This window comes from Triturus cristatus, chromosome 3_1 (assembly GCF_964204655.1).
Source record: "Triturus cristatus chromosome 3_1, aTriCri1.1, whole genome shotgun sequence".
Taxonomy (NCBI): Eukaryota; Metazoa; Chordata; class Amphibia; order Caudata; family Salamandridae; genus Triturus; species Triturus cristatus.
The window spans coordinates 198,843,662-198,863,920 of NC_140583.1; positions in this window are offsets into that span (position 1 = coordinate 198,843,662).

The window sequence follows — 20,259 nt, forward strand, 5'->3', positions numbered from 1 at the left end:
AACGGCTGTATCTGAGTCTATGGAATTGATTAAACTAAACCATGCTCCACAGGAGCCATTATGTGTAAACGGATGTGGAAAGAAAGGCAAGACTCCTTCATAATTCTGATAGGGAGGGAGCCGGCCACACACCCAACAATTAGTAGCATTACTAGTCTGGTGGGAATGATGTAACATACTAATGAAAGTGTTATTGCGCAGCGCAAGTCTATAAGACAATTCATGCGGGGGTAAGTCACTAAAAGAATGTTCAGCAGTAACATTGTAAACGTTTCTGGCAATAGGGTAATATATGTGCAACAATATACTTGCGGTAATTATTAAAAGACTTAAGAAAAACAAGATTAATAATGTCACTATGCAATGGCTACGCAGTGATTTACAATACGCCTGTCGTTTCATTATTTTTCGCGACTGTCCATGATTCAGGTCTAGGCGATACATGTCGGAGACAGATTCAACCGCTTCACCTAGGAGAGGACTTAAACAATCAAATCGTCCGACGGCCTAGGCCTTAATTTTAGTTTGTAGAGTTCTTTACTGTCGGTCTCAGCCAAAGGTAGTTTTGAGTCAATTGGTGAGGACACACGAGGTGGGCTGTTTACATCTGAAGGAAGTCCATGAAATTTCTTGATATGACTTGAGTGAATCCATCCTTTCCTGCCTTCAATCTTCACAGCTGTCCTTGTGGTTAGCAAGACCAACTTGGGTGTCTTCCACCTGGGCTCCAGCTGGGTCTTTCGGTCGAAATTTCTCACAAACACAAGGTCACCCGGAACTACGTCATGGGGTTTCACCTCAGTGTTGTCGGGAAAGGCTGCAGCTACCTGTGAACGACAAGATTGTAGTGCAGACATCAAGGAAGCCAAGTAATCTGTCAGCATATTACAGTCAACATCAGTGATTTTGCGTGGTATAGGCGTCCCCCACATATTTGGTGGTCTGCCGAAGATCACCTCATACGGGGATAGCCCTGTTCGAGAGTGTGCTACCATTCTTGTGAAAAAGAGTGCAACTGGTAGTGCTACTACCCAGTCGACACCTTTCTCTCTGCATATTTTGGACAATCTAATTTTCAGAGTCTGATTATGTCTTTCTACGAGACCTGCTGCTTCGGGGTGTCGGACACAGTGGAATTTCCACTGATAACCTAACAAAAGTGAAACGTGTTTCATTAATTCGGATGAGAACGGCTGGCCGTTATCTGAGTGAACAACACGTGGTAAACCGTATCGTGGGAAGAATTCTCGAACTAGCTGTTTGGCAGTAGTCGGGGCAGTGTAATCTGAAACCGGGTATGCCTCCGTCCAGTGGGACAGAGCGCAGACAACTACGAGAACGTATTTGAATCCTCGACATCGTTCCATCTGGATATAATCCATCTGGAGGACTTCAAAAGGATGATCAGGAGGATGAAATCCACCTTGTTCTACGGGAACACTTTTTCCTGGGTTGAACTGGCAACAGATCATGCAGGTACGGACCTTTTGTTTGGCTGCAGCTCGTAAATGTTTATTGAACCAAATATGTTGAATGCTGTCTAGCATAGCTTTTTCTCCTAGATGGGCTGGACTATGGATAGTGTTAATAATGACTTGGACCATTGAATCAGGAAGGAACCACACAGATTTTTCCTTCATCATCCATCCTTGGTCCGTTTGGATCCCTCCTAATTCAGTCCATTTCTTTATTTCATCTGGTGTAGCATGTGTCTGGATGTCAATTACGTCAAAAGTAGGATCTTTAACTGTCATACAATGTGTCAGCGTCGGAACTATTGTCTTTGTCATGTCGGATTTTTGAGTTTGAGCTGTCTGTTTAGCTGTTCTGTCAGCTAAATCATTGCCTTGAGAAATGATATCAGTAACTTTCGTATGTGCTTTGCATTTCATAATCGATATTGCAATCGGTAGATGTATCGCATCTAATAAGGCATGAATGAGGGGTCCGTGCTGAATGTGGGCACCGTGGGAAGTTAAATAACCTCTCTCTCGCCACAGCACGCCGAAGTCATGTACAACTCCGAATGCATAACGTGAATCAGTGTATATATTGACTTTTTTATTTGTAGCTTGAATACAGGCTTGTGTCAGAGCGACGAGCTCTGCTGCTTGAGCGGACAAAGTATTTATATGATTTGTTTCAATGACCTCAGTATCTGTTGTGACTGCGTAAGCAGCCACTAACTCTCCTGTACTGGTTCTCATACATGAACCATCTACATACAACGTCAGGTCTGGATCTGACAATGGAACATCTGTCAAGTCTTGTCTGGGTTTCGTCGTGATAGTAATAACATCAATACAGTCGTGGGCTAATGGGTCTGTTCCATTTACAGGTAAAAGTGTGGCAGGATTCAATGTGTTACAACGTCTGATTTCTATGTGTGGCTGAAACAATGTAAGTTCGTACCCTGTAAGTCGCGCAATAGTCAAGTGTTGTGTTTGTGTTCGGTTCACAAGAACCTCTACTGCGTGTGGTACTTGTACTGTCAATGGATGTCCTAACACTATGGCATCGCTTTGTCTGATTGCTAAAGCTGTCGCTGCCACTGATTTCAGGCACGCAGGCAGAGCCTGAGCTACTGGATCTAATGTACTAGAAAAATAAGCACATGGTTTGTGTGCTCCTGCTTGTTCCTGTGTGAGTACTGACAAGGCAGTACCTTCGCGTTCTGTAACAAAGAGTGTAAACTGTTTTCTGTAACATGGCGTTGCTAAAACAGGTGCTTGACATAAAGCTTTCTTTAGGCTTTCAAAAGCTTGTGTATGTTCCTGGGTCCAAGGGAGAACAGTCGATGTGGCTGCCTCCTGTGTTGTCAACTGAATGAGCGATTTTGCTAGAAATGCATACTGGGGAATCCACTGTCTACAATATGAAGTGAGGCCTATAAAAGCCCGCACCTCCTTTTGTGTCTTGGGTATTGGCATGTTAGCTATTAACTGAATGCGGTCTGGTGTAAGCTGCCTTCCCTCCTTGGACAGCGAGTGTCCAAGATAAATAACTCGCTGGACACAGAATTGCAGCTTAGAAGGGGACACCTTGTGCCCCTTTTCGGCTAGAAATTGTAAAACTGTCAGTGATGCTTTTTCACATTCGGGTTCGCTTCGGGCGGTGATCAGCAGATCATCGACATATTGAAGCAAGGCAGTGTTAACTGGCATGTGGATACTGTCAAGTTCTCGTTTCAGTGCTTGGCTATAGATGCTGGGGCTTTCTGTAAATCCTTGAGGTGCGCGTGAGAATTTAAAGCTACGCCCATTTAAACTAAATCCGAATAAATATTGACTTTCCGGATCTATTGGGACGCTGAAAAAGGCGTTTTTAAGATCAATTACAGTAAAGAATGTTGCTTCGGAATCAATGGCTGTCAATAATGACGAGATATCGGGGACCACAGGGAATTGTGGCACAATACATTTGTTTAATTCGCGCAGATCAATAACCAATCGATATACTGGCGGGGCCTTTGGATCTGTTCGTTTAAGAATCGGATTTATTGGTGAATTACATACATTGGAGTCTGTTTCCACAACCACTCCTTGGGCAATGAGCTCGTCAATGATTTGTAGTAAAGCCACTACAGCATCTGGTGGTAACTTGTATTGTCGCATTCGTGGTAGTACCACTCCTGCCTTTAATGTGACTCGATATGGTGTAATATTCATGCAACCAACATCAGTAGGGCCTTGTGGCCATAGATGTGTAGGTACAGTCTGCAGTCGGGGATCCATGTCTCTAGACACATAATGACCTTTAAAATCACGTAAAAACAATCTTACTCCTTCCGGAGAACAACATATTATAGCTCCTAGAGCCTTCAGTGTCTTTATTCCTAACAGGTTTTCTGGACATGATTTAGTAAGCAATAAATCGGTAGTTCGGGTCAAAGGTCCTATCGTAAGTGGAAGAGGTTGTGACACTTCATTAACAATAGGTTTTCCTGAAAAACCAAGGGAAATATTCTGAGAGCCTGAGAGGGGTGCCCCTGGAACTTCACTACGTTTTATGGTCGTTCGACTTGCCCCTGTATCGAGTAAAAATTTTCTGTCTTGGCCTAATAATTCACTATGTACATAAGGTCCTTCTTGATCTACAGGGATCTCGATAAGGGGTAAGTCAACTTCCCTCTCTAGGCTGGTTCATGCGTATCGTTGGTAATCAGGATAGTCGTACTGTGCGGTCTGGTACAGTTGTCGTGTCGTGGTTTGTGTGGCAGCGACGGGCAGCGCTGGTGCAGCTGGCACAAACTGTATAGACTGTTGCGAAGCTGGCATGGACTGTGCATGCTGCGGAGCTCCTTGTTCATTCTGGTCCTGTCTAAGTGGTCGTGGTCTTTCTTGTGTTTTACCTATGGCGATATTATGTTTCAAAACTGGACAATCGTGTACGTAATGACCTGGCTTTTTACAATAATTGCATGTCCCTTTTACAGGTCCTGCTGAATCACCGGAATGTGTCATACCCTTTTTATGTCCTTCAGCTGGAACTGTCTGAGAAACTAGCATTTTCATTTTTGTGTCTTTCATGCGTCTGTGTTCATGTTCTTGTTCCTCTCTAATTCTATTGTGATGGTATTGTAACATTTGTAACATTTGTGATGGAGTGTTACCTTGCCAGGTACTCTCGAATTTTAATACTCTATTCTTTACTTGGGGCAGGGCATTCTCCACTAATTTTGTTACAAACAGATGTGGGTATGATTCGCTACTTGCTTTTATGCCACTATTTATACCAAAACATTTTTCAAATCGGGCATAGTAATCACTAGTGTCTTCATCTTGCTTCTGTTTACAGGCTGAAATTGTACCCCAATCTTCCTTTTTCGTAGTTAATAAACGTGGCAGTACCTGTACTAGTAAACCTGGTAGTGCTTTAGTTTTATCCCCGAGTCCTGCTCCTGCAGTTCGGGCCTTTTCTTCTGCTTCTAATACTGACCATTCTATCTTTTGGTCTCCTACCTCCCACTCTTTTTCCCTGAGTTTCTCATAAATGCCAGCAGGCATTAATACCTTTAATATTGTCATAATGTCGGGATAGGTATACTCTCCCATGAGTAGCATGTCTTTAATTTCTCGGTGAAAACCCGCTGGATCTTTGTCATGACTGGGTACCACTTTCTTCATTTCTAACAATTCTATTTTTGATATGGGCGTATATACAAATACGCGCTTAAACTCGTTGTCCTCGCCCTTTATTGGGTGCACTTCTCGTAAGGGATTCTGTCTATCCATGTAATACGTGGTTCTTTCCTTGATGGGCAATGAGACATGGTCTGAACATACAAAAAGAATGTACTGCTTTCTTGATTCTAGAATTTCTTTAATCAATTTAGTACCTGAACCTCTCCATCTATTCATGAGTAATTCAGTCAATATATCAGGTAAGGGACCAGGGTCCGAATGCTGACTCTGATATAGTATAATGAGTTGTTGAATCATATAAATCCCAGCTAACCGCTGTTCATCTGGGGTGAGATTCAAAAATGCGCGTGCTACTGTATCATCACTATATTTTCCGGGACTGTCAACCCAATGGACAGCTGACCTAGCTAATTCTTGTTCATCCATAGAATCGAGGAAATGATAACCCCTTCGTTCTCAGAGTAATTTGTCAGCTGCTTGGAACGAATGCTCGTTAGACCTTATATGGACTATGGGTGTTGGGAAACTCCTGTTATTGTCTGGACATATCGGACGTATCGGATCAGTAAGACATCTAGTACTATTACAAGATCTTCTTCTACCTACATAGGCTATAGTTTCTGGCTGTCCTGTGGGCAGTCCTGATCCTTCTTCCTCGCTTTGATCGAACTGGTCTACCGCTAATCTTTCTTCGTGTAGGCGTTCTATTTCTTTTCGGATCTTTCGGCACATGGCTATTATACAATTCTGCTTATCATGTCTTCCTTCTGATATATTCTGACTCCATCTGGTAAGAATTTGCATTGCTTCCGGGTCTACCCCTGGTCGGTCTTGATTTCTGATCACACAATTTATGAGGAAACGTAACAGTTCCCCCTGTATTTCCACTTTCTGGTATTCCATAGCTCTGTTAATACATTCAGAATCTCGTCCGGTTTGGACAAAATGATATATATTGTCTAGATGCGCAGTCATTCCTGGTAACTTCCCTAAATACACTGCGGCTCGTCTGATACGTAATGATGCTAGGGTCATTTCGTCCTCTTTGCCAGGCACAGGGTCATATCTACAATCTATAAGGAGTTCCTTAAGCGTACGGGCATTTATGAGTTTGGGGGTACGTGAATGTGCTGACTCTTGAAAAGTAAGTTTATTTATTCTAGGCGGCGTAGAAAAAATGTTACTAGCACCTCCCGTAGCCCCATCTGGGGTGTCGGGTGTGAAAGGATTCGTTGAACGTGACACAGCAACTATAGGTGTGGACACAGCTATAGAAGTAGCTGTAGGAACAGATGCAGAAACAGATGTGCTTGCCGGAACTTGTGTCGGAACTTGTTGCTGTACCGATACGGGTACTGGATCTTGGCGTTGAACCTCCCTGCCAGGCGGTCTATGTGGGGCGGGATTAGCATACTCGGGAGCTGCGTCATCTAAATATGAGGAAAGAAAAACATCTTCTGCGGTTCTAGGATGCCCCTTAGGATGTACCTTTATTGGAAATAATGGGGTTGGCAAGTCTTTCGGTATCTCTGGAGTAGCCTTAGGTAATCCTTCGGCCAGAAGGGGATACATACCACTCATAAGGGCATTTCTTTGTCTGTCTACTTGTTCTGATTTCACTCGTGCACCTTCTTCAATTAATAGGTTTTCTCGGACTTCATTTGAACTCTCTTTATTCTTCTCTTCCTGTCTACGTGCTTTTTCTGTTCGTCTATGTGATTCTTTACGCCATAACTCAACGGCATCTTTCTGTGACTGTCTGACTTTCCTTTTCCATAACTCTTCCTCGACTTTCATGATGCACTCTGCATCCCAGGTTCCCGCTGTGGGCCACCTCTGACTTTCTGGTAATCCCTTGGTGTAGTCTACCCATAAATCAAGAAATAATATAGCGTCTAAGCCATGTTTATGATACATGAAGTACCCTGGAGTGTCCCTAGGAGGAATAGGAACGGCTTCTTCGAGTACCCCTTTTCTTGTAGTGATCTGTCTTAGTTTCGAAAAGAGCGGCATATTGAGAACTGATCTGATACTTAATCTTGAACACACTTAGTACAAAAGCACAATAATGAACAACCATTCATACCACAATATGCAGGACGTTTAACACATTAAACATTAAACATTAAACATTTTTTTTTAACCTTTAAAATAACCAGCAATGATGATCGTCTGCATAACTAATCACCAAGCATAATTCTTTGACAATAACTAGATACTTCGGAATACTTGATATACTGCTAAACAGTACAGATACACTGCTGAAACAGTGCAGACCGGATTTGTGTACCCAAACCCGTCTTGACCGGCACAACCTATGTGCACGTCAGAAATGCCTCCCCAGCAATGGTACTCACCGGGTAGCTTCGGAAACGGAAGGCCTCAGAAACTTGACTGAACTTGAACCGGACTGGACTCGACTCGAACGCTTCGGACACTGGACTCGACTTGGGACTTCGGAAACTGGTGGGCCTCTGTATACCTCGGATCTTGCTCTCTCAGCTAGGCTCTGGTCGGGATACTTCGCACTTCTCACCGCCTCGTCTGGGTGTTGATCGCAGCCTCAGTCGCCCCCGCTTGACCGGAGGGAGATACAGGAAATCCTGCTGGTACGCGTTATTGTCCGTCCAGCTGTGGCAGGAGACCGGGCCTGCAACTCACCGCCGGCGCGTGAGATGAGAAAGTGTCCCTATTCGGGCGCCATTCATGTGGTAAATAATTTTCATTACCTGGACTTAATTTGATACAGAAACATAATAAAACAGCTCAGTAAAATGAGAGGCAGAATCCGTGGTATTAGAGGTTCGGAATGGGCTTTATTCCAATGAACGATTATAATCGGTTGCTCCAAGTTCCATCACCACGGAGGTTCAGGAAGTGAAGTACATACATTATTGACAAGAAATGACTTTTATAGTACATACATTACAATGAAGCGAATGCAGTAGGCGTAACAATTGATAAGGAAAATGACGATTTCATATGCGTAACCGAAAATGGGTGTAATAAGGAGTAAAAAGGAACATAATTGGTTATGATGTCATATATAGGTGGATCTATAAGATAATACTTGGCATAGATGCGCGCGCAGCAGTATGACGTGTGATTGACGTGTAACTAGGGGGTGAAGGGGACTTGACATTTAGCTCTACATGTGGAGACAAGAAGTCTGGGGGGTCAAGTCAACCTAATCCCAAATCATATCTAACATCCTATGTTTAAAGAACTATGTTATCCATAAAAGAAGGACTCTCGGACAGAATCTATTCTATACTGACTATACTGACTGTTAGTGCGTGTACAAGCGTCTAAGTGTCTACACTAGATGCGAGGGCGGAATCTTCCATAGTAACAGGGCTATGAATTACTTGCATAAAGACAGAGAAGCCGGGCCTTTGCTCGGTAGCTGGCAGAATGTTTACTTAAACTACCAGACAGGAATGCATCGGGCAGGGAACGGAGCAGATAATTTTCGAAGGTGAAATATAGTTCTTGGCAGGCAGCAAGCTGATGTCAGGCTTCGTGAGCCGCGCAGAGAATGAGACAAAGTTCATGGTCACAGATGCAGGCTCAGACTGGAGTTTTCAGAGGCAAAAGGCAAGAAGAGTTCGATGACAGAATCAGGGCCTACTTGCCTGGACGGTAAAAATGGCATAAGTGAACCATATAAAGGCGGTGGCCTTTCGTACTTAAGAATGGAATATCCGGCCCATTCATGGCGGATCAACAGAGGACATGTTGACGGTGGACGCACATGTGTTTGCGTCTTCATAACTGGAACTGGAGGGAACATACATGTACTTGTAACATGCACATAGAACCGTTGGGGTCCAAGATAGGGGACATAACTGACCAGAAAAATCCATATTTCCACAACGTGTCCAGGGATGGCCAACGCGACTTTAATTTTGCTTAATACTCTGGCAGAGGCGCATTCGCTGATGCTTACTTCATGGACCATAATGCTTTGGGGTAACACGCTGATAGGACGAGCAGTGTGCAACCAATTGGATTTATGTTTTCTTATGACCAAATGTTAATACAACACAGGAATATATGCGGGTGCGGACTATCCATGATTATGACTCACCCCTACAATTTTAGAGCACTATCCCGCTCCATCATAATGCTACACAATTTTTCTCTGCAAGCACTGACCTTTACATAGGTAAATAAATCAACACAATGCTCTGCGCTACACCAACACCCAGGAAAAGGTTAGTAAATAAAGCACATAATAGTGTGAACAGGACAGCCGCCATTATCTGGAGGATGGTCCCCATCCTCCACAACTAAATATTGTTCTTACTCATATGTCTCTCTATGTGCTGGATGCACAATTCACCAATATAACCAAAGATTAATTTAAGTAATCAATTAATTTTTTCCACTACAAATCCAGGAAAGAGTCTAGCTTGCACAGAAAGTAAGTCTTTGTTGAGGACAGCTATGCCTATCTGAGACAATTGCCAGATTCTGTAGATGTATCAAATCACTCACGGTTTAAAATGACTATGAACAGATGTGGGTGATGTGGGCCGGGCCCCTGCTACTGCTTTTGAAAGCCAGTTCCCCAATAATGGAGCCTTTGAAAGGTGCTTGTCTGCTGGAATTCCAGGGATCTCTTTGTCCTCCAAGAGAGATGTTCTGTTGTGCAAAGACTCGCCTGCTAGGGGGGGGGGGGGGGGGGGGAGTTACTTTTCAGATCACTGTCAGGGGCCGTGAAATGTAATTGCTTTAATGCAATAACCGTTAAGTAAATAGCATTGTCTGGCACCTGGCAGTGCTCCTAAAATCAACTGTGCTGGGCTATGGATAAGGATCATACATTCAGCTCTTGCAGTGAGCCCTAAGAACTTCACATGCAGTTTGCAGTTCTCAATACGAGAACTGAGAATTGCAAGGCTTTTCACCAGTAATTTGCTTTTCTAAAGCTTGGTAGGTACAGCACCCCAGGGCTCCTGCTTATCTTCAATAAAACTTGTCAAAGATTACCTCACTCGACTGAGGATCTCATCATTACATTTGGCGACAATCGGCTGTAAGCAGGAGCTCGTCACAGCATCTTTTTACTTAAAGGACCTACACTTCGTCTACCACTCTCTTCCTATGTCAGCTGCCTCGACCGCCACACCCTTTATCAGCCCCACCGAAGTTTGTGATGACCCACTAAGTTTCACAGACCGCTCGGCAGACATCGTGAGTCTTTTATTGATTTTGGGTTTATTGTAAATGGCTCCCGTCATCGCTGACATCACTCTGTGGCCATTTTGGATTTGTCAAGCCAGCTCATAACCTTACCTTGACGTGGCAGCCATCTTAGATTGGACAATTTCGTCATTCATATGGTGGCCATCTTAGACTTGGCAATTTCGTCATTCAGACGGCAGTCATCTTAGATTGGGAAAATTTGTCATTCAGACATGGCAGAGATTTTGGATTGACCCTTAAACTCCAAAATGGTGTCAGCCATTTTGGATAGGGAAGCTTTACATGTTTTCACAAGCTTTTGGCAAGCATTTCATTCTGAAAAGATTTCAAATCCTCACTGTTGCATTTGAAAACTAAACTTTATTGATATCAATCCATACCTGCCCACAAGTTTTCATGAATACATTTTTCTTTCACCTATATAAGACCCTATTCTTTGGACAATATCCAATTTCCAACAATTTGTCCAGATTCAACCTTTACTGCTCAACCCTGGTAAACCTCTTCAGCCATGGGAAAAATGGTATATTTAATTTGAAAATGTTCTTGTTGCCATGGACGCCGACAAATTCCATGCAAAGAGGAAAAAAGCCATTTTATGAAGTAACCTGTGCATTGAGGGTCAACAAGTCTTCAATAGTCTCCCTTTTATATCTGCAGAAGGGCAAGGTGAAGGATGGAACGAATATCTAGAAGTCACAACTAGACTGAGAAATACGTTCACAGAGCATCCAAGCATTCTAATTGAAAGGTTTAAGTTCAACAAAACAAACCAATTGATGGATGTGTCTGTGGAAGACTACACTTCGGCACTCAGCATCTTGGCTACAAAGTGCAATTTTGGATCATCTATTAAAATTTCGATAAGAGACCAATTTGTATTTGGGTGCAACTCAAAAAAAATTCAAACACACCTACTTTTATTTCTCCATGTTCTCTTCCAAAGGCATATCTTCTGATGTTACATGTCAACCTGTTAGCACTGTGCAACTGCCTGAATCTGTTACCACTTTATCTTTCAGGTCCAAGAATAACAAGTCCATGGGTAAAAAGAATACCTTTTGTTACAGATGTGTATCTAAAAGTTACCTGAGCAATAATCCCCTTTGCCCTGCTATTGGTAAAATGCCATAAGCTTGGTCATTTTTCTGGGGTATGCAGAAGTTCTCAAAATGTTACCAGGGTTGGTGCCATTGATATTTCGTCCGGGTCTGAGGAGTGTACACAAGACTTTGCAAGAATAGTACTTACCATTGAAGTTGATACAATTCATTCCACTCCAATTAAAGGTCTCATCTGTGATGTATAATTTGGTGATGTAAACCATGATATGATGGAAGACTCAGGTGCCCCCATCACCATCAATTCAGATACCTTGTATGATCAAGTGTGGTCAACATCTAAACCTTAGATATACCCAATGTTTTTCCAAAAGCTTATGGAGACAAGAACATTGATATATTGTGTTTCTTTGTAGAGTAAGTAAAGTGTTTGGGCAAAGTAGCGTACACTAAGATCTAGGTGGCAAAGAAAAGAAATTAATTCTTGGATGGCGAGCTTTAGCTAAATTAGGAGTAATGTTAGTGCCAGGGTCTCCTAATCCTGTCAAGATCTGTGATATCAATTTTGCATTCACACACGATTTGGAAGGTGATATTTTTGCAGAAATATTAAAAGACTCAAATAAAATAGGCATGATTGACAAATTAGAGCACAAAATTAAACTTAATAAAATGGTGTACCCATTTCCCACAACCTCAAATTTGTTTCCACATCAGTCAGATCTGAACTTAATTAAGACTTTACTGGACACCCTGGTCAGAGATAAAGTAATTATCCAGACTGACTCATCTGAATGGGTCAGTCGCATTGTTATCATCAGGAAAAAGCATAGTAGTATTAGACTATGTGCCGACTTCCGCATATTGAACAAGAATATTCTTGTTGACAGCCACCCTTTGTCCAAGGTGGGTGATTTACTTTCAAACATCAATGGTGCAAAATGTTCTCACTCTTGGACCTTCATTCTGCATATCACCAGATCCCACTCTCTGCAGAATCCCAAGATCTCAGGGCATTTATTACTCCCTTTGGGCATATAAATTCCTGATACTTCCCTTCGGCCTGGCTTCTGCAGGGAGTGTGTTCCAGAAGTTGAAGGATACCATATTAACTGGAATTCCCAGTACACAGGCATATTAGGACGATGTCCTTATTTTATCAAACAAAAAAGAAGAGCATAAATCTATTCTGTCAAAGGTCTTAGAGGTTTTTAGAAAGATGGGCATAACTTTCAATCATGCCAAATGCAAAATCTGCAAAACAGAATTAGATTATCTGGGACATTGCATTTCGGTGACTGGCATACACCCTAAATTTTCTTTGGTCAAAGCAATCCAAGATGTTCCTCCTCCCAAAGACAGAGATTCCCTCAGATGCTTCTTGGTGAATACTATTCCAGGTTAATACAAGGGTAATTAATTGGATCATTGTCCAACCTCTCAGAAATTTGTTGAAGAAAAATGTTCATTTTATCTGGGATGATCTTGCAGAGCACACATTTAGTACTCTGAAAAATGTCATCAGTAACACCCCAGCATTGTCTGCTTTCAAACCTGGTGCAAGCTGTTTGGTCACTGTAGATGCTGGCCATAAGGGTATAGGAGCAGTTCTCTCCCAATTTGACTCTAATAATGAGCATACAGTTGCTTTTGCATCAAGGTCATTGAAGTTATCAGAATCCCAGCACATTACGATTGAGAGAGAGGCTTTGGCCTGTTCCTGGGCCATTGAGAAATTTAAGACATACCTCTGGGGAATTACTTTTTCCTTGTTCACTGACCACAAACCACTTATTCACCTTCTAAAGGGAGATGGTTCAGGTAAAGCTTCCTACAGATTGGTAAGATTGTTGTCTCGTCTACACAAGTATAATTTTAAGATTGAATTAATTCCAGAGAGCAAAAATTATAGGGCTGATTTCTTGTCAAGAATGCCTATTCAAGACGATGATTGTAAAAAAACTGAACATGAGGAGGTTGAGTCTGTGGTGGCCTCGTTGGATGACATTTTAAACAATCATAGCTTGGTGTCTCGTGATGAGTGAATGTCCGCTGTTACAGAAGACAATACTTTGTCCCAAGTTATGGAGTTATCATTCAAGGTTGGCCCAAAGAAAGATGCCTTCCCTCCCCTTTGAGACCATTCTCAAGTTTCAAGTGAACTCTCTATTGTAAATGGTTTAGTGTTTCGCAATGACTTAGTTGTTCCCCCATGTCAATTAAGTCAAAGTTATTCCAAGCAGCTCACTCCAGACATTTAGGTGTTGGGGCCACCTCAAAAAATCTTAAACAGTATTTTTGGTGGCCCTCAATGGAGTCACAAGTTGCCGCATGGATATTTTCCTGTAGTGCATGTCTTCTATCTGACAAACATTGGCTCACACACAAAACCCATTGCAAAATGTTCCTTTGCCAGATGGTCCTTTCCATTTGTTATCTTATGATAAAACCTTTTTGATAGTGATGATTGACTATTTTTCAAAAATTTATTTTTTTTGGTTTTGTGCCTCTGTGATTAAGTTCTTAAGCAACATTTGTGATTGTGAAGCACCCCCAAGGGAACTTGTAACCACAATGGTACACAGTTTGCCTCTACACAAATGAAAGATTTTATTTCACAACATCACATCTGTGTTGCCGGTGGTGAGTGGCTGGTGGTGAAGTTCACAGTAATTTCATACTGTTAGAATTTTTATCTTGCTATTTTGCACATTGCTATTTTGCCTCATTTTAATTATTTTAATCAGCCTCATTTGAAAATTGTACTTTAAAGATCTTACCCTTGAGCTTGCTGCAGAAACCGGGTTCGCCTGTTTTCAACGCTTACGGACCCGGTGAGCGGCGGCCATTACTGGGTCAGCGCTCTAGACGCTGCATGGTACTTAAACACTTTGCCCGTCTGCGCCCGGCCGCGCTCGTGCCTTGCTCAGGGCGATGAACCCTGCCTCTCCGTTAGGAAATCATAGATCTTATGCTAGGGAGACTCTCATGCTACTCAATCCTGCTACCGGCTTTCCACCCTGCCCCAGATTCTCTGCCTCTATACCACCTAATACTCTGCCCGCACATTGTGGAGGTTGCTCTGGCGCACTTCCTATAATACTGGCCGCTCCTATCAAAACCCTTTCACCTGGCTGCTCAAGAGCCGAGTTACCTAAGATGGCGTCTCCATTCAAATGCCTTTTGGTGAACGCTCGGTCGTTAGTGATGCACAGCCAAGAATGCTCCCTCCTGATTGAAGATCAGGACGTTAAGATGGCTTTTATTACCGAATCTTGGACAGACAATGCGTCTAGACCGGATTTGGTGAAGGCCGCCCATCCCGACTTCTTAGTTATAGCTTGGACCGCCCACTAAGGAGAGGTGGGGGCTTGGCAGTGATTTATCACAATAGCCTCAGCCCCACTTTTGAGGACGCTTCTAACAGCTCATGTGAAGCATTATCTATTAATGTGCGGTTCGGCCCTCATGACACACTTAAGGTGATGCTTATCTATGGTCCCCCAGGCACTAAATGGGGCTTTCTCGACTCAATTGGCCTATTGCTGGAAGATGGTCTTTGTGCTAAATCTATCACAGCCTTAGGCGATTTCAACTTTCATTTAAATGACCCCTCGGACCCCGAAACAGCTCGATTGGTTGACATTATGAGTGCCGTTGACCTTCGGCAACAGGTATATGGAACTACTCATAGGGCCGGCCACACCTTGGATGGGATTTTTACTAACTCTCCCGGCCTGTCAATCGTGGGCAATATGCCTTTACCCTGGACCGACCACTCGGCAATCCTCTTTGAGATTGCCCAGTCAGCCTTGCCACAAGTCCACTTAAATCACAGGGACGGGTTAGCTACCAGGCCTTGGAAAAATATCAATTCACTCAACCTTAGTAAAGCATTGACTATCTCAGTCCCTGATTTACCTCCCAACATAGAGAAAGCCGCTGCAGCCTATGATGACTGGATTAATTTGGCCTGTTGTGTTCTCGCCCCTTTTAAATGGTGCTTCCCCAAACGTAGAACTCCCTCTGCCCCCTGGTTCTCGCAGACTCTCCAAAAGTTGAAATCAGAATGTAAGCATCTAGAGCGGTCATGGAGGAACGGTTATAACTCTATCAACAAAGATAGGTACAGATCCCGCCTCCTAGATTACAAGAGCTTGCTACTAATCGAGAAAAAGGCCTACTTTTCTAAAAAAATCTTTGAAGCTAAATCTTCCGCAAAATAACTTTTAAAAACGGTTACTGCCCTTCTCACCCCCCCCAAACCCACCCCGCACAGCAGTTCTGAGTTCTGCAACACTCTGGCACACTTCTTCTTGTCTAAAGTAGATGCCATTTTTTCATCCTTTAATAAGTCCTCAGGCCCCACCTCTGATACAAGCTCTGACTCGATGCCCTCCAACATTTTCCCTACTTTTGATAATTTCACGCCTTTGTCCACTCAGGTGGTGGCCAATCTTTTGCTGGGCTGCAGATCTGGCTCTCCTAAAGATCCCTGTCCTGCCTCAATAATCAAACTGTCCCCTGAAATTATCACTAGTACCCTTACTCCACTTCTCAATCACATTATGGTATCAGGGCACTACCCCATGTCATGGAAAACCGCTTCGATCTTACCTCTCTTAAAAAAACTCAATCTCGATCCAAAAGATCCTAACAGCTACAGGCCCATTTCCCATCTTCCCTTACCGGCCAAAATCCTGGAGAAGGCGATGAATTCGCAATTCAGCCTTTTTCTGGACAAAAACATTCTGTTGGACCATTCTCAATACGGGTTCCGGGCCGGGCACAGCACCGAATCGGCCCTGTTGAAAGCTACGGAAGAGATCAGGGAAGCCGTCGACCAGGGAGGCTCAGCTATCTTGATTTTGCTGGACCTGTCGGCGGCCTTTGATACGGTACACCATGATGTTTTAACAGATCTACTATCTAAGGCCGGGATACAGGGCTCTGCCCTGGCCCTCCTGAAGTCCTTCTTGACCAACAGAACTCAAAACGTGGACATGGGAACTTTTTCTTCCAAGTCTTTTGTTCTTCCCTGTGGAGTTCCGCAGGGGTCTTCTTTGAGCCCGACGCTTTTTAATGTCTATGTTAAACCTCTTGCACCTCTCATACGATCTTTTGGCCTTAGGTTAACCTCTTATGCCGATGATACCCAGATCGTGATCTCCCTAAACAAAGGGATTGAAGCAACTAGAGCCTCTTCCTGCCAGGAATGTATGGCCGCCATCACCAGCTGGATGGCTGCCAATTGTTTGAAACTAAACGCTGGCAAAACTGAGGTTATCTTGTTCGGGAATAATCCCTGCCTCTGGTCGCCAGCCTGGTGGCCCAGCGAATTGGGCTCCCCCCCGCTATAAAAGTAAAAGACTTGGGGGTGATTGTTGACAACAGGCTCTCCTTTGAGAATCAGGTTAATAACGTGACATCCACTTGCTTTTTAACCATTAGGACGCTGAGGAAAATAAAGCCTTACTTAACCACTGATAGCTTCAGGTCTGTTGTGTCCGCCTTAGCTCTGTCCCATCTGGACTACTGCAATAGCCTTTACCTTACGGTTCACAATAAACATCTAAGCAGACTCCAGATGGCACAGAATGCGGCAGCTAGGCTGCTAACAAATACTCCCAAATTTGTGTCCGTCAGCAAAGGACTACGGGATTTGCATTGGCCACCTATGAAACTTCGGGTTCGTTTTAAGGCCCTTTGTATAGCTCATAAATCTCTACACGGAGCCGGACCACAGGACCTTAGAGATCGCTTCCAGTGGTATCTTCTGGGGAGAGCTCTTCGCTCCAGTGATGCCAAATTGGCTGGTATCACCAGGGCCAAAAAGGCTAACTTGGGTGATAAGAGTTTTGTGCGTAAGGCCTCCTATGCCTGGAACGAACTTCCTTTTTTTCTCAGGTCCACCTCTGATCTCCTCTCCTTTAGAAGAGGTCTGAAGACCTGGCTGTTCTCAGTCTAGGCACTCACATCGTTTCTGGTTACGAGTTCTGTTCATTGCCTCTCCAGACACTCTGCTATAGCGCCAGGACACCTTCGGGTATTAGAGCGCTCTATAAGCTGATATAACGTCAAACACCTTAAAGTAGCTTTTAAACGGCCTTAGCTACTGGTGTCCCTGTAGACATTTTCTTGAAAGATAAAGTGTAGAATTATCATCTCACTCCACACTCCACTACAGGTGTGTCTCCCTTTCTCTTATTGAGGAAAAGAAATCCCAGGTCAGAACTTGTTCCTGATTGGTTAAAGGATACCTTACCTAAAGACAGTCCATGTTTCTGTACCATTTCTGAGTCGGTCAGAAAAAGAGTAAAAGAGACACAAACAAAGCAGAAAACACTTTATGATGCATCCCATGCTACAAAATCTGTTGATTTTCAAGTGAATGATTGGGGTTTGGTTAAACTTCCACATAAGGTCAAGAAGGGTAAATCCTCATTGTTAAACCCAGTCAAAATAGTAAAGGTTTCAAAAGGTGCTGTGTTCTTACAAGATAAGGGCTGGTGGAGTAAGAGAGATATTGTTAAACTGTCTCATGAACAAGCTCTTGAGATTTGCAAACATAAAAGCTGTGAATCTGAAGGCTGGTCTGATGTGAGAGATGATATTTCTCATGAAATCACACAGACTCCCTCGCCTGATCGGAGCATCTTTCTAGGCCAATCAGACCAATCACGCGCTGCTCTGCAGCACAGGGATTGGATGGAAGCCTGTCTCAGGGGCTGCTGGGACCCAGGAAGAAGAGAGATGTTGCGATACTGGAGGCGGCTGGGCCGGTTTTTTGGCCGGGGGACGGTTTTGTTGCTGGGTGGGGCGATTTTCTGTACACTCAGTGCAGTAGTCACTTACTCACTACTTTACTCTGCTGCGTCTGCTGCATGCCTGCATCTCACTCTCTCCTTGCTCCGTGCAGATAAAAGCACAATTTAATTAATCTCTGCTGGATAAATAATGCATTGGAGCAGCAGTGCCATTTTAGGGGGTGGTTCGCGGGCACGGCGCGCAGATGTCTCCACCGCCGCGTCTGCAAGGCCTGCTCTTAGTCTTCAGTTCACCCACCTTAGGGGGGTGGGGCGGCGCGGCTGTTGGTCGTGACACATGCACATTGGGGCTTGTGCAATTAAAAGTGCGCGTGACCCCCTGATTCCAGAACCCAGAGACTGAGACCATGACGATGAGAGGCCCTCTCTCGCCACCCCGTAATTGAATTATTTCTAGCCCCCCCCCCGGCCCTGCCTGTCCCAGTGTACCTGCTGCCGACTGTCTGCCAGTGCCGCCCGCCGCCAGGTGAGTGTTGTTTGCATTTTTGCAAACTGCATTTTCAATCAGATAATCCCTCCTATGTGTGCGTACTCCCGTGCACTCAGCAAATGGAATACCTTGACAATCTTTAGTATGAGGTTGAACCAAGCACTGGACTTACACTAGGCTGGTGAAGGAGGCAGAGCAGCCAGGCAAGGGATCACCAGGAAGAGCTGGCGCAGGCTGTAAGCTGAACCCAATCCTGGATGGGTGGCTCTGCTGAGCACGGTCAATTCCCATGTAGCACGACCGAAACCAGCTACCGCGCAATCCCACCTTCCCACCTGTCACCACTGCTCTGTGTCTCCTTCACTCACCCCACGCCTCTACGGCTCGCTACCAGCAGCTCCCTCCTGCTGGCCCTTCAGGCATGGCTGTGGTAGGTGAGCCTCGCACAAGGCAGCTGGTCCCTTGATTGGGTACAACTCCGACTCATCTGCCCAGACTGGGGTGGGCAACCAGCTGCGGGCTCTGGCGGCTCCGGCCTCCGGCCACTCCAGTGGAGTTGGGGCGCAGAGGCAAAGCAGTCCAAATGCGGGGGAACATGCAGGAAACTCTGCCGGGACCAGCAGGGACAAGCTCGCCCCCTCACATGTCTGGGCGGCTTGATCTCGCCCTTCCGTTCCTTCCCTTGGGGGCTGGTGTTGACTCCGAAGGTATCTGGGTAGCTACCCTGCCCTGCCCTGCGCTGGCATCTCCCACTCTATCGGTTCCCCTTGGCGATTCGGCAGCAATGCCCGCTTGGCTACTGTGCCATGCTCTGCACATCACATCATCATGTCCACAGGGTGTTGTTACTTGGGTGAAAGGGGTCTGCCAAGGGTGTCCATGGCTCCATACAGGATGATGCATGCATTCCATATTGTTGCTCTTTGGGAGATAAATTATTGCATATGGCGTTTACTGCTCCCTGCGGGGCAGTAAGTGCTTCCCGCAATGCACTGGTGCTTCCCCTGAGCATTCTGTGTCTCCTCTGGGATGCCTCCTCTGGGATGCTGAGCCCTGTGGGGCAATAGGTGCTTCCCACAGTGCACTGGTGCTTTCCCTGGGCATTCTGTGTCTCCTCTGAGATGCTGAGCTCTGTGGGGCAGTAAGTGCTTCCCACAGTGCGCTGGTGCTTTCCCTGAGCATTCTGTGTCTCCTCTGGGATGCTGAGCCCTGTAGGGCAGTAAGTGATTCCCACAATGCACTGGTGCTTTCCCTTAGCATTCTGCGTCTCCTCTGGGATGCTGAGCCCTGTAAGTCAGTAAGTGCTTCCCACAATGCACTGGTGCGTCCCCTGAGCATTCTGCGTCTCCTCTGGGATGCTGAGCCCTGTGGGGCAGTAAGTGCTTCCCACAGTGCACTGGTGCTTCCCCTGGGCATTCTGAGTCTTCTCTGATATTCTGAGCTCTGTGGGGCAGTAAGTGCTTCCCACATTGCACTGGTCCTTTCCCTGAGCATTCTCTGTCTCCTCTGAGATGCTGAGCTCTGTGGGGCAGTAAGTGCTTCCCACAGTGCACTGGTGCTTCCCCTGAGCATTCTGCGTCTCCACT